The 15,549-nt window shown below is 40.6% G+C and overlaps 1 protein-coding gene and 1 long non-coding RNA gene across 3 annotated transcripts in view; one reads left to right on the forward strand and one right to left on the reverse strand.

Annotated features, from left to right (window-relative positions):
• The window catches only part of Klhl13 (kelch like family member 13), a 165,694-nt gene extending 158,633 nt beyond the window's left edge, over positions 1-7,061 (reverse strand). For both annotated transcript variants that reach the window (XM_052738090.1, XM_052738047.1), the window contains exon 1: positions 6,931-7,061. The gene's annotated coding sequence lies outside the window, so the exon portion shown is untranslated. The remainder of the gene's footprint in view (positions 1-6,930) is intronic.
• The window catches only part of LOC128110187 (uncharacterized), a 112,874-nt gene extending 98,372 nt beyond the window's left edge, over positions 1-14,502 (forward strand). The window contains exon 3 of the long non-coding RNA XR_008218139.1: positions 14,348-14,502. This is a non-coding gene — a long non-coding RNA (uncharacterized LOC128110187). The remainder of the gene's footprint in view (positions 1-14,347) is intronic.
• The last annotated feature ends 1,047 nt before the right edge of the window (positions 14,503-15,549 follow it).

The raw sequence follows: 15,549 nt of genomic DNA on the forward strand, positions 1-15,549 counted from the left end.
TTTGCATGTTTTTAATATTATTTAAAAGTTAAAGATAAAAATTAAAAATTATACTGAACACTCATGATCCTATGTAACTATGAATGGGTCTGAAATTACTAAAGGCTAGGGATTATGTCTCATTTGTCTGATACATTCCTTCTGTTTTTTAACACAGATTCTTAATATAAATTATGGATTTAATAAATGTCAAAAAATAAGTACATAATCAGAAAGAAAAACATATTAACTGACCCCCCCACACAAAAGGCTCTCTTGTCATAAAAAATAGGAAGTTTAAATAGCAAAAGAAACACAAAAATACTCTATAAATATGGCCCTGGCATACTGAGCACCAAGTACCAAGTACCAGTACTGACAGAGCAGGGTTTTGGCTAGTTTCAGTCGTGTGGCCCTGCTATATCTGCTTTCTTCTGATATAAGGAGCAGACAGACATCCCTCTCTATTGAGAGTTGTGTGAATAAATCAGCATGTATTTATATGGTAACAATTTACATGGTAACCATTATGAGCAGGGTACTGAGAAGATAAAGTAATTTATTTACCTCCCTAATCTCCAGCACCCACAGCAACAGCTTACTATTAATATGTGCAAAGCCCTGCTTTAAGCACTTTACTGTGAGGAGGGGAGGTGTGCAGTCTCTTATCTAAAAACCTCAGTGCCAGATACAATCCCAATTCAGAAATGGCCAGCCTCTCAGATAGGCAATAACTTGTATCACTGTATATTATGTAATACTCTACTAGGGTCTGTGGCACTATTCCATAAGCATATTACTAATGCTACAATAAATATAAATTAAGACTACGACTAAGGAGAAAAAGAGTTTTAATATTTTCAAGTTATATTTTGTTACCACTTGAGATTTATCACCTAACTTACCAAATGAAATTTTTATCAATTTTCCGAGTTTTGGAAGTCTGAAATTTTCAAATTAATTGTGGATCTAGCCAATTCATTTAAACTTTAAAAGATCAAAAGGGGTGAGTTTCGTTTTTCTTACTTTAATGATGAGGCAGTTGGGGTATATTTATGTTACTCCCTCACATCCCCCAGCTAACAAGTATCCTAGATAGAATCAGACCCCAAGCTGCCTAGCTACAGTGTTTATATTCTCAATAACTATGCTTCATAAATAAACTCTCCCATAGACTGCTTTGGAATACCAGAGAGCTATGGAAAAGGCAAAGCAGTATTAAATCATACAGTATATTAACATAACAGGAGAACATTCACAAGGCAGCATTTATTCATTAGTAAGTAACTAGGAAGGACATAGCATGGGCTCGGTGCATGGGACATCAACAACAGGCAAGGTCACCTTCCCAGAGCCAGCAGCCAGGTACCACAAAAGCTTAATGATGACACAATAGGGCAAGTTTGTTCCTACTATTCACCTTCAAAGGCAGGAGACTGTTTACAATAGCAAATACTACAATAGGGCCTGATATTTAAATTGTTCCTTGAATAGGACTGAGCTTTGAAATGACAGAGAAAAAGAATTTTAAAAATGAATTATATGGCATGGCTTCCCATAGTGTATCCTCTGCACCAGGAATAATGCTAAACACAAAAGTTTCATATTGAGAAAACCAGGTGAAACCAACAGAAATTTGTATGAGAAAAATAAAACTGGCCAGGCGGTGGCGCACGCCTTTAATCCTAGCACTAGAGAGACAGAGCCAGGTGGATCTCTGTGAGTTCGAGGCCAGCCTGGTCTATAGCTCGAGATCCAGGACAGGCACCAAAACTACACAGAGAAACCCTGTCTTGAAAAACGAAAAAAAAAAAAAAGCATGGAGAGATGGCTCAGAGGTTAAGAGCACTGACTGCTCTTCCAGAGGTACTGAGTTCAATTCCCAGCAACCGCACGGAGGCTCACAACCATCTGTAATGAGATCTGGTGCCCTCTTCTGGCCTGCAGGCAGAACACTGTATACATAATAAATGAATTTTTTCAAAAAAAAAATAATAATAACAATAATAATAATAAAACCGTTGGAAAATCTCTAGAGTCAAGTCATGAAGGATCTGTGCTTGCTCAGTTAAGACATTGGAATTTGAACCTGCAGGAGGTGCTAGAGGTCATTTTACAAGAACACCCACAACACCAGGATTGACTCCTATAAGATGTTAATATTTCTATTTGAGACCAAAAAAATAAATAAATAAAATCTAGGATGGCTTTCAACTGAAGGCTCAGAGAAATAAGATTTAAGCACCAAGCACTTGAGACAATCCTAAACTCAAAGCATAAATCTATGGCGATATGAAAATGTTACAGAAGCAACAGCTAAAAAGAAATAACAAATCTCTCTTAAAAGTCCAAAAGACATTTGTAAAACCTAAGTGATTCTTTTGTACACAAAAGGAACTTTTAGCCTTCCAAAAGAAACACATTTCTAAGAAATTAACAAATCAGTCCTTAAAAAACAAATTCTTTTTTTAATTTATTTATTTTTTTAAAAGTTTTTTTTTTCATTTTACATACCAACCTGGTTTCCCCTCCCTCCCCTACTCTAGCTCCCCCCCACCCCCACCCCCATCCCATAACCATCCACATAATTGTCACCCACATTCCGAGGGTCTAGTTTGGTCCCAGAGTCCATGAGCTCCCATCAGCTTGGGTCAGAAAAACAAGTTCTTAATGATCGGTTTGGGGTGGTGGTGTTTTTTCAGTATGTGGTCTGTTTTACCTTGTCTTGAGACAACATCTCCCAAATAGCCCTTGCCCTAGAAATCTGAGACCCACCTGCCTCTGCCTCCCAAGAGCTGAAATGAAAGGTCTGTGCCCCAGCATGCCTGAGAAGCCTGCAATTTTTTCAAGTTGTTGACAACTTACCTTGCAGCACAGGTAATAATTTGCCAGCGGCAAGAGGACTGCTCAGCCTGCTTTCGACAGGCCCCAGAGGTCCTATTTTCCTAGTCCCTTATCTAAACACAGTAGAAGAAGAGACTCGCTTAGCTATTTAGCCAACTTACCGAAGTTTTCGTTCTCGGGTATTAACATAAATGACTGAGCCAGGCATTCAACTTAATGCTCTGTAAAACATATTTTAAGTTCCATTTTTTTTTTCAGCCAATAATTTCAGGTTCCCTAATGGCTTCCCATTGTTCCGACAATCAAATTCAAATTTTCAGAAGACTTCCAAATGCTAAATATCTATTATCTCTAACACTCTCTGGTCCAGCTCACTAAGACCTCTCACCACACTGTGTTTACCGTTCTTCATAGCTCCTACTTCTGAATTTTCCCTGATTTTTTTTTTCAAAGATAGGGCTTTACAATGTAGCTCTGGCTATCCCGGAACTCGCTTACTCTGTAGACCAGTGTGGCTTCAAACTCACAAAGATCGGCCTCCCTCGGTCTCCAGAGTGCGGGATTAAAGGCCGGTACCACCGGGCCCAGCTTGTTCCCAGATCTTGAGAAACTAAAAGCATTCTCTCTTCTCTTTAGGGCTGTGCTCAAATATCACCTCTTCTTTAAGAAGCTCTATAGTTCCAGAGTTCTAAGAAGCTCTATAGTTGCCAGAGTTCTCCAGAGAGAGACACAGAAAATAGGAGATTAACGTAGATCTAAGAGGAGAGATACACTACGGGAATTGACTTACAAAATCAGAGATGTCCCACAGCAGTCTTTCTGAAAACTGGATGCCCAGGAACGCTGGTGGTGGAGCCAACGGTGAAACTCTCTTAGGCTAAAAGCCTAAGAACCTAAGGGGCCACTGGTTAAAAGTGGAGCCTAGGTCCAAAGGCCAACAAGCCTGGAGTTCCGATGTCCAAGGCAGCAGGGGAAAAAGTGATTCTCCTAGCTGTGGGAGAGAGCAAGGCGCCTCCTGTATCTGTTCTCCGCCTCCTGTATCTGTTCTCCGAAGCCAATTGGCTGGTGCACGCCCACACCGGGGGCGGATCTTCCCTTCTTAGTCCACTCAGATTCATACACCAATCTCAGGAACACCCCCACAGACACACCCAAAATGACGTTTTACTGAGTAGCTAGATAGCTCTTAATCCAGATTAAGTTGACAAATAACATGAACCACCATACACCACCATTGTGAAACTAGGTGTTTTCTAGTTTTCTGTACTCTATGTATTATATTTATTGTTCCTGTTGCAATCTATAAGGATTCTGACTTAAAAGTTTTTACACTGTGCCTATTATACAGAGCCTTGGCACATGGGAGACATTCAACAGATTTTATACCATGAAATATTAAATTAATTAGTAATACTTAAAAACTCCATTGCTATAAATATCTCTAACTCTAAGAAAACCATTTTCTCTACTTTTGAAAAGTTCACTTTAGGGCTGTTCATTTTTTTTTACACACTTTCTATGTTTTTTTTAAATGTGATTTCTGCCAAATTATTATACTATTTTACAGAAATAAACAATTACACCAGAAACAAAATGCTAGAAAGGTTTTAATGATATATCAAACATCATAAATCAAACAATTTGAATATTTAGGTTAATCTCATTTTAGTACTGCAAATCAAATTAATGAATACAAGAAAAAAGAAAAAGGCAATAATTGTAGCAGAACATGAAGTTAGCTTTAGTAACATCAGAAATATTCATTTTAGTGGGAGCTGGTTCTGTAGTATGTAATCCAAGCACTGAGTAGCTGAAGATCAGAGGATCACAAATTCAATATAATCCTCCCTCAACTACATACCGAGTCTGAGGCCAGCATGGGCCATGTGAGACCCTTTTTCAATTTTTAAAGGAAACCTAAATATCTAGTTTGGTAATCTCTAACTGTACCACACAATCTGTCAAATATTGAAAATGCAGAGGGAAAAATGCTTATGGCTAACTTGCATCCACTATTTTTCTTTATCTTCCACGCAAAAAAAAAAATTAGTTTTTAATTAGAAAGTCACATCAGTGATAATCTAAGTTTAGGCTTAATAATAATAATCTCAAAGGGAAACAAGTAAAATGTATGTCTCAAAAACAGGTTGCCAAAAAATGAAAACAGTGGGCGTACTAGGGTGAGTACCCTTTTCCTATCATCGTCTACTTTTTACTAAAACTAGAGTGAACTCTAGAAATTCAGTGGAAAAGGAAGTATCAGGCAAGTTACCTAACTAAACTGATCACTAATAGCCTCTATTGCTCTTGTGAAAATCACTTTCTTCAAAACATTGACTAAAACCGATAAAACCACACCACGCAGTTTAAATTTTGCTAATAAAAATGGCAGCTTAAAAATACTGAGCATTTGAAGTTCTTGTCTATCGACAAATGCTTTATTTGCTACTGCAGCAGAAACTCTTCCCATTGCCTCGCTACCAAACCTAAGTGCTACCAGGAGAGGGAAATGTAGTCACCATCTTCACTGGCAACGTGGTTTCTTCTGAGACTGCTGCCAATTAGTGAACTGTCATCAATGCCAGCACCTGGCCACACATTAAGCGAATGAATCAATCACTGGTAAGTGTAAGGGTATTAATAAGGATTTGTGGTTAAAGGGACTAATATTTTTAGATATAAAATGATATCGCAACTGCTTAACTCATTTTGCTCGGTTTTCAAGTTTGAGAACTAGCTAAAACCTATTTCTAAAAACACAGCTGCATACGTCAGCATGTGCGCTCGTTCACTGGTATCTGCCTCCACGTTCAGCTTCTCCATTCAATTTTCCTCACACTAATTACAGCATGAGCAAACGAACCTCAGTGTAGGAACCAACATGGCAACTGAATGGGAACAAAGTGAAATGGCTAAAAGTAGTGGGTTTGGTTGTGTTTGGTTGTTTTTAAAGAACCCCGAGGTTCTAAAATGCACTATACGAAACTGTGGCTTCTCTTTAAAAGGCAGGTATCCTCCCAACAGAGGCTTCTCGGCACCCATTCAATGTGCTTAGTAACCAGCCTATGCTAACTTGAGAGACTAGCGCTAACTCCACTTAAATGATGAGCATCCTAATTTGCAGATGGAGAAAGGAAGCCAGGCTTACAAACCCCACCAGACCTCCTTTAGTCCAGCCTGCTCCAGTGCCAGGAAGGTTTAGGGCCACAAACAAACATTGCGTACAAACATACACACACACATTTTAAGTGACTGGTTTTTGGACTAAGTTATTAAAACCTAGAAAGAAACCTTAAAGTTCCTCAACAGATGCTTATTAAATGGTATTTAATAAAGAAATTGTCCTATCTTTTTTTTCTGTAAATGGTAGGCTTAAACCCTGTAAGCCTCCAAGAAAATAATTCATCAACTGTGATTTTAAAAGGGGGAAAAAGAGCCAAGACATTCACAGCTGAAGGCATTCAGAACTAAGTTAAGTGTTCTTGACTGGGGAGCCAGCGACGGAGTCTCTCAAGATTCTGGAAGCGGGATGGAATAGGAAGCACAAAGTAGAAACTGTTAGAGGACAAGAGACCGTGAGGCTGAGGGTGACAGAGGAACCCCAGAGGATCGGGGCAGCGATAGGGAAAACCAGAGAAGATCTTGGAGGGATGACAAAGAAGCACAGAAAAACTGAGTTCTGACTAGGATCCTAGAAGTACCCAAGCTTCTGGTGGAGCCAGAGGGACCTGCAAGTGCAAAGGTGCGGAGATAAGAGCGCGCGACAGCACGGGGGTGAAAACCCGGGTGGGCAAAGAGAGAAGCTGGGTCCCCGCCTCGCAGTTCCCCAAGCGGATTCCCAACTCCTGGCCGCGCAACGCGGGTGCAGAAGGCAGGCGGGGAAGCTCGTGGAGCCCCTGCGACTTCAGGACCCTGCCTCACCTTGTCTGCCGAGCCCCTGCACCCTGCCGCTCCTCCGCGGGCAGCTGCGCTCCCAGGGCCAAAGAGGGAGTCGCGCAGCGGAGCCCGGGTTCCCTACTGCCGCGAGGCACTGACGCCCGCCCCGCCGCACCCCCTGGTCGCCCTGGCCACTTCGCCCCGTCTTCAAGGCAGAGGGAGAGCGCTTACCCTAACCCGAACGCCGCTCCAGTTATTTGCCAAAGTCCCTGTTCCAGGCTGCCTGGGAATTGGAGCTGAGCTGCAGCGGCCCCAGCGACAGAGCCTCTGCCTGACCTCACCAGGGGGTGGGGGATAAGGGAGCCCAGCTGGGGAGGGGAGGGAGAGTGGTGGGAGGGGAGCGCGTGGGCGGGGGAAACATGGCGGCAGGGGTGGCCCTGGCGGCGCCTGCGCGGAGGCTGGGGCTAGGACTGTGTGTGGGGTCCGAGTTGAACACTCCGCTAAAGAGAGGCAAGGCTGGGCCCGGAAGCAGGATGACTGCCAAGTGGCCCTGGAGCCTCCGAAACCAGGACACTTGGGTGTGAGCCCACATGGCTTCTAGTGTCCAGGAGGCAGAAGTGAAAACTGTCAAGTATCAAGGGACAGCAGTGCATGGACTTCTCCAAGGAAGTTACCAAGTGCATCCTGCCAGCCATAACTTCAGCCTCTTCAAAGTCACTCCAGAGACCAAGCAAAGGAGATACTGAGAAAGAGGTGTCTGTCGCATCATCTCTGCGGGGCCCAAACCTCAAAATAAACCTGATCCAGGCTCTCAAACAATCAATTGTTCATCACTCTTATGATGGTCTGGAATGAGTGCTTCATGTCTCTTTCCTATTAGAGTAGAAAATATTAGGAAAGAGGAAGAAGAACTCCAAACACAGCAGTTAACATTTTACCAAGTGTCTACTGTTACCGGCACTGTGCTTTGAACTCGCTGTACTATCAGAGCTACTCCATGAGGTCCTTGAAGGTTACAAACTAGTAAATGGTAAAGCCGGACCCAAACGCTTCACCACTGTGCTACACTACTTCCAAACTGCCAAGACCACTCTTCTAAGTTTCAAATCATCATCCTTTTTTCCCAGTTCCGTTAACCTAGACCCCAACCAATAAAATAAAGCAGTCAAGTCAGCTTGCCCCTTGTCTGTCTTCTATTAATCATTTACCTTCCTGACAGTTGAAGCTTCGAGCCACCTTCTTCTATTTCGTCCATCAGCATTTCTACCTATCACTCTAGACTCCTTCATCCTTTCTACTTAAAATTCTAGTCTCAGGCAGGTAAGGTGGCTCGGCAGGTTAAGGCATCTGCTACCAAGCCTGATGGCCTGAGTTTGCTCACCAGGACTCAGTCTCATGTGATGGAAAGAGAGAACCAACTCTTGTAAGTTGTCCTGTAACCTCCACAGGCGCTTCACAGTGTCGTGTGGGTGCTCTCACAAATATACAAATATACACGCAACAATTTTTTAATTTTTTTATTTCTAGTCTCTTCCTTGAAAAATACTGGAGCCTTCTTAGCAACCAATCTAATTAATCACTGGGGGGTTTCCCCCCCTTTTTTTTGTTTTTGTTTTTGAGACAGGGTTTCTCTGTGTAGCTTTGTGTCTTTCCTGGATCTTGCTCTGTAGACCAGGCTGGCCTCGAACTCACAGAGATCCGCCTGGCTCTGCCTCCCGAGTGCTGGGATTAAAGGCGTGCACCACCACCGGCCCTATTTTCAAGACAACCCACCACATTTATCAAACTAGCAACATGATAGTAACTCCAAGTACACATGTGATATACATTATTACTTTTTACCTATCAGTGCATTCAACCCAGGTCACCTGTGTTAACAGGGATGCATCCCGCTGGCTTCTCCTCTATGCTTATCCAATAATTATTGTATATGTAACCACACAGTTAATGCCTATTAGTGAGACAGCACCTGTTAGTTTACAAACTCATTAAGATGCTTCTAAAGCAATTAATTTCACTACATATCAAAAGTCTAGAATACAGTTAAAATAAACACAAATTCAGTTGATATGCATCCAAGTTACTGTTTTTCCCTGCCACCAAAAGATTCAAGTGTTGTTACTTTAAATTCCTCCACCAGAAATGACAGGAAAATGGGCTAGTTGGATGTGGCCAAAACAGACTTTTCCCACCCCAGGAGAAAAACTTTAGTAAGGATGAGGACAGCTCTACATTTGAACTGGGAGTAAGAGGTTACAAATGTACTTAATCAATGGGACTCTTGCTATTTGGACTAGGGTGCTTTTTTTTTAACATAGTTAATCTAGCAGATAAAACCCTAGACTTGGAGTCAGAAGACACTGAATGTGTTATGTGATATATACTTTGTCCATTATTGTATCTGAATGTGTTTTCCTAAGTTTTGAATGGAGATGGTAATAATGTTGGCCTGGTGGGCTTCACCACAAGGTTTTCAATTTCATATAAGATAATCTATATCAGACATCAAGAACAAGAAAATACCTGAGGTGTAGGTCAATAGAAAAGTTCATGTTTAGCATACACAAGGTCCTGAGGTCAATCCCAGCCCCAATACTAATACTACTACTAATAATAACAATAATAATAATAATAATACAAAAGATAACAAAAATTTATTTAGAACACCATAGTTTTGTAAAACAGAATAATGGACATATATAACAGAAATTCAGGAGCTAAGAAATAAGAAGTCAAAACAAAATACTGTGATGAAAAGAAAACAAAACAAGTTTATGGCCACTACAGGCTGAACTATGTTAACCCCCCCACCCCAGCATGCATGGTGATCACATGTTCTAGTATACCAGAATTTAACCATACTTGCATAAGGTATTTAGAAGATAGACAGTTACATTTATAGAGGGTTCTTTAGGGTAAACCTGAATCCCCTATGACTAAGGTCCTTATAAGAAGTAATTGGGTCACCACACCAACATGAGTGCACATAGAAGTAAGGCTATTTTACTATGTTACCTTTGTTTTAGTTTTGCATCCCTGACTGGTCTAGAGCACAAAGAGATTGGCCTGCCTCAGCCTCCAAAGTTCTGGGACTAAAGGTATGCACCACCATGCCAAGCTGAAACAATTGTTCTCTTTAACAGGTGTATCCATGTAAACTAAGGTTCATGCTTCATAGTATGCATAAAAATGTAGAAGATGGGGCTGGAGAGATGGCTTGGCAGTCAAAATCTCTTGTTGCTCTTTCAGATCACCCAGGTTCAGATATCAGTATTCATGTTGGTGAACTCACAACTGACTATAACCTATCCTGTCCTATGTAGACGCATATATATGGCGCGCGCACACACACAAGTGCACATATGTAAGTAAAAGTAAACCTTAAAACTATTAAGCCGGTCAGTGGTGGCCTATTAAGGATGTCTCTGTGATGGCTATTCTTGGTTGTCAACTTGACTACATATGGAATTAACTAAAACACAAGTGTCTGGATATACCTGTGAGGGATTGTCTTCTTAATTAAATCATTTGAAGTAGGAAGACCCACTTTTAATCCAGATCTTTTTTTTTTTTTTTTTTTGGTTTTTTTGAGACAGGGTTTCTCTGTGTAGCTTTGCGCCTTTCCTGGAACTCACTTGGTAGCCCAGGCTGCCCTCGAACTCACAAAGATCTGCCTGGCTCTGCCTCCCAAGTGCTGGGATTAAAGGCGTTCGTCGTCGCCGCCGCCGCCGCCACCACCACCACCACCACCCCCCCCACCCCCCACCCCCGGCTTAATCCAGATCTTTTGAGGTGGGAAGATCCACCTTTAATCTAAGCCACACCTTCTGCTGGTAGCTGCTGTGGGATGGTCTGTATGTCAAATGTGTTGCTGATTGGTCAATGAATAAATCACTGATTGGCAGTGGCCAGGCAGGAAGTATAGGCGGGACTAACAGAGAGGAGAATTGAGAGAACAGGAAGCTGGGTGGGGGAGACACTGCGAGCCGCCATCAGGATAAGGAAGATGTAAAGTACCGGTAAGCCACAAGCCACGTGGCAAGGTATAGATTAATAGAAATGGATTAATTTAAGCTGTAAGAACAGTTAGCAAGAAGCCTGCCACGGCCATACAGTTTGTAACCAATATAAGTCTCTGTGTTTATTTGATCGGGTTTAAGTGGCTTGGGACTGGCGGGTGAGAGAGATTTGTCCTGACTGTGGGCCAGGCAGGAAAACTCTAGCAACAGGTAGCTATATAAAGGACATGGGAGAAGGAAGCTTACTCTGTTTGCTTGCTTGCTCGCTACTTAACTGGCAAGTACATTCCTTCACTAATACTTTAGCGCCTACTTCTTTGGGATTCTAACATATACTGAAGACCAGCTATTTCAGTTCATCTGGACTCAGTCAGTTTTATCACTGAGTTCATTGTTGTCTATCTCTGTATTCTGAGATGTTAGAAGTTGGCTAATTTTATTACAGAGCTCATTCTTTTCCTTTGTCAGTTTATCCAGAGATGCTAGGAAGAACCAACCAGCATCATCAGTTCCTTACTTTTACACAAATTGCCTCTAGATCTATAAGCAGATTAAAGGCCAATGAGGCTACTAGAGGGGATATAGAAAGTGTAGTCCATGAGGAGGTGCACTACCCTACTAAAAACTTAATGAGTTTGCTAATTCATTCAAGTATAAGTCTGGGCCATATGTGTGGGAATGGATTTTAAGGGTGTGGGATAATGGTAGAAGGAAAAAAACTGGATCAGGCCAAGTTTACTGGTATAGGCCTTCTGAGTAGAGATTCTAGGTTTAATATGGAAGCTTGCACAGTTAAAAAAAAAAAGTGTCCAAAGTTTCTTTGAATGGTTGGCTGAAGCATTTGCCAAAAGATGGCCTACTGAAAAGGAGTTGGAGATGCCTGATATCTCTTGGCTTAGTGTTGATGGAGGGATTTTAAGGCTCAGGGAAATTGCAATGCTGGAGTGGGTGCACTGTGTAAAACCTAGTCCTCCACAATGGGAAGACCCAGAAGACACAGCCTTCATTAATCCTAGAAAACACAAAATGGTTAGAGGGGCACCAGCACATTTAAAGAGCTTTGTTATTGCCTTTTTTTCTCATGCCAGACCTAGGGCTGGAGACTCTACTGCTCAGTTGGATGAATTCAATGCAATGGGTTTAATTAGGACCCAAAGTAGCAGGGGCCAGGTGGCAGCACTGAACACCAAAGTTACATAATGGGCAGCATAGACAATGCAATGTTCATAATGGCCTGACCTGTAATGGTCAGCACAGGCAAAGTGAATTTTTATGGTGGCATGATTTGTATAGACCTTTGGTACTGGCTAATCAATCATGGTGTTTCCAGGCATGAATTTTTGTTTGATCTGTATAAGAAGAAACATTCTCAAACAAATGAAACAAAGGCAGTATTCGATCATGACAAAAGTGAATCTCAGCCTGTGAACCAATTCCCAGATTTGAGCCAGTTTGCAGACCCAGAACCCCTTGAATGAAGGGACAGCCAGGTTCCCTTTGTTTACACAGGAGTTGTACATGGATATCCTTAACAGGTGTATGTTTAGGAGGTGAAATTTAGTAGGTGAAACAATCCAATTATCCATCAATAGGTGATCAATAAGCTGGCACACACATGTCCTGCAATGTTATTCAGCAATAAAAGGAGTGAGCAAAATATAGTGTAATGCACAGAACAACATGTATGTATGAATCTCAAAATAATTATTTAAATACCATGTAAGGGAGTACACTGTGCTATTCTAGTTATATAAAATTTTATGAAATTAAAATAAATCTACAGTGATAGCAGATGACCAGGTAACAGAAAAGACAAAGAGGATACAAAGAAATGTTCAGTGGTGACAGGGAATTTCCTTATGATTTCACAGGAACAGTTTCATAGTTGCACACGTGTGTTAATACTTAATCAAGTTGTGTACTTGAAATATGTATGTCATTACCCCTTAATTATACTAAGCAATCAGTTGTATGCCTCTAAAAATTGCATTTTCTCTATTGTGTTTACTTTTTGTAGAAAATAGAAAGACAGGTATACAATAAAGGCTCCAGAATGGTTTGAAATCCGGGACCAGACACTAAAAGGACCTATCTCCATTTTGGTTTTGCACATCATCACATAAAGTATTTTGCTATTCTATTACAGATTAGGATTTTATACTTTGCAGAATGGTGAAAGACTTGGTCACAATTTTTTGGGTTAAATCTACTTCATGCAAGAGACTATCCAGAATGAGGTTAGGATATCTTGTGTGTGCATATGGAAGGGGGGTTTTGTGTGTGTGTGTGTGTGTGTGTGTGTGTGTGTGTTGTGCATGTGTGTGCATTCCAAGTGGCAGATTCACACAACTTTCATCATTAATAAAGGGAAAAGTTTTATTAGATATTAGTCCAATCTCCAGTATTCAATAGTTCCACCACTCAAGACCTTACATCTCTTTTTGTACACTCAAAGCATTTGTAGAATAGAAATATAATCTAATGGGATTCTCCTGGAGGATAAATCATTTATTATATTTAACCAGGCACAGTGGAATGCACCTGTAGTCCCAGCTACTCATCAGACTAAAGTAGGAGGATCATTTAAACCCCAAAATTCCAGACAACATACAAATTTTTCATCTTTTAAAATGGTCATGTTAATAAATTGATTATACTTCAGAGCACATACAACTGTGTCTGAAAGGGTGTTACAAGTCTAAAGACTATGACTTTTACCAAAGCACTACAAACACAGGAATTTCTTTCTTTTTTCTGGCTTGTTGTTGTTGTTGTTGTTGGTGGTGGTGGTGGTGGTGGTGGTGGTGGTGTTTGAAACAGGGTCTCACTATGTATCCAAGGCTGTTCCGGAACTGGCTCTGTAAACCTGGCTGGCCTCAAACTCAGAGATCCACTTCCCTTTGCCTCCCGAGTGCTGGGATTAAAGGCGTGCGCCGCCACCACCGCCCATCTTTGCAGGCATTTCTTGTGAGTCTGCTTCTCCTCACTACATTATCAACTTCCAGGACCAAGGATGATGAGTTACTTGCTGCCTGACAAAATATGTTCAATAGATCGACAAACTGTGTCCTGAGAGACCAGAAATTCCTATTCTAAACAAACTAGACCCCTCTCCAAAGAAGACTATTACAAAAACAAACATAATAAATTGGTCTCTTCTTCTTCATTTCTAACATTTAAAACTTTACAAAACTCCCATAAAACTGTTCAATTCTATTAGTCAAGAAAATGTACAAAACGGGAATGTACAAGTCTACAATATCTCTTTCAGGATCAACTCAGAACATTTTTTTTTCTTTTTCTTTGTCATGTTGGTGATGGAACCTGGACTTTGTGCATGCTAGGCAAGCCTTGTCCCACTGAGATATACCCCTAGCCCCAAACTATTTTTTAAATACTTCCATTTAACCTATTCCACCTTGGCAAGTAAGCTCTGTTAACCACTAATTGATTTGCACAAATCATTTACCTCCATTGATTCTTTCCTAATCCGTATAAGAAAACAAGATAAGACTCATTACTCATCATTTCACAGTGCAATTGTGATAGTGAGCTAGATGAAATTAAAAGTGCTATTGAATTACTCATTTTTGGTTTTATGGGTTTTTTTCTGTTTTTTTTTTTAATAGACTGAAGATCAAACTCTGGGCTCTGCATGAGACAGTCTACCACTGAGCTACACATGGACAGCCATTATGAAAGGTCCTTTTGATAAAGTTCATCTTCTTTATTCTTTGTGATTTTATAGGAACTTTGTCTATAAAAACCTGAGTTTCTTGTTCTGTATTCTAACTTTCTTCTGATATAATACTACATTTCATTCTCCTGGACTTGCCTAGAGACTCCAGAAAGAAAGTAAGCAGTAGGTACTCTGTTAAAACAATAGTCCTAGATTTATAGACATATTGTTCTTAGGGATCTGCCTCTTCAAATAGGTGATACTTGAAAAGCATCTGATTAGGTTTGTTTTTCCAGTGTACCATTCTCAACAAAGTATCCATCACACCCACAGATAATGACCTATTCCAGTAACCAGTTCTATAAAAAGTTAAACATTCTCTAACCAACAAAGATGATTCCTGATGGTCACTTAAAAGCACAGAACTTGTTAGATTTCTCTTCTGACTGGCCTCAGCCTTTGTTTACACACACAAAATAAAGACCAGATTAGCACTAACAAGAAGAAATATGCAAGCCATGTTTCTGCTCCATGTAACTTTCTAGTAGCTATATGTTAAAAAATAACAGGGCTAGGATATAGCACCAGTCACAGATGGCCCGCCTAGTATACATGAAGCCTGAGGTTAAACTCCTACTCTTGCTAAGTAAATAAATATGATTAGAGCTTCATCTGTTTAAAAAATAATAACATCAAAATTTTAAATATCTTGGAATTAAGCTAATAAAAGAGTGAAAGACTTGTAAAATGAAAACACTAAGACACCAAATAAAGAAATGGAAGAAGATAGCAGAAGATGGAAACACTTCCAGTGCCCATGGACTGCTAGGATTAATATTGTGAAAATGGCCGTCCTACACAAAGCAACCCACAGATTAAAGGCAATCTCCATCAGAATCCTAACACAATCGTCCCAAAAATTAGAAAAACAATCTTAAAAGTCATGTGGTAACATAAAAGATCCCAGATAGTCCAAATAATCCTGAACAATAAAAACATTGACTAAGGTATCACCATACCTGATTTCAAGTTATACTACAGAGCCAGAGTAGTGAAAACAGCAAGGCACTGGCACCGAACAGACATATTGATCAATGGAATAAAATTGAGGATCTAGATAACACACTTCAAACCACCTGATTTTTGACAAAG

This window comes from Peromyscus californicus, unplaced genomic scaffold, assembly GCF_007827085.1.
Source record: "Peromyscus californicus insignis strain IS unplaced genomic scaffold, ASM782708v3 Scaffold_10__1_contigs__length_136768540, whole genome shotgun sequence".
NCBI lineage: Eukaryota > Metazoa > Chordata > Mammalia > Rodentia > Cricetidae > Peromyscus > Peromyscus californicus.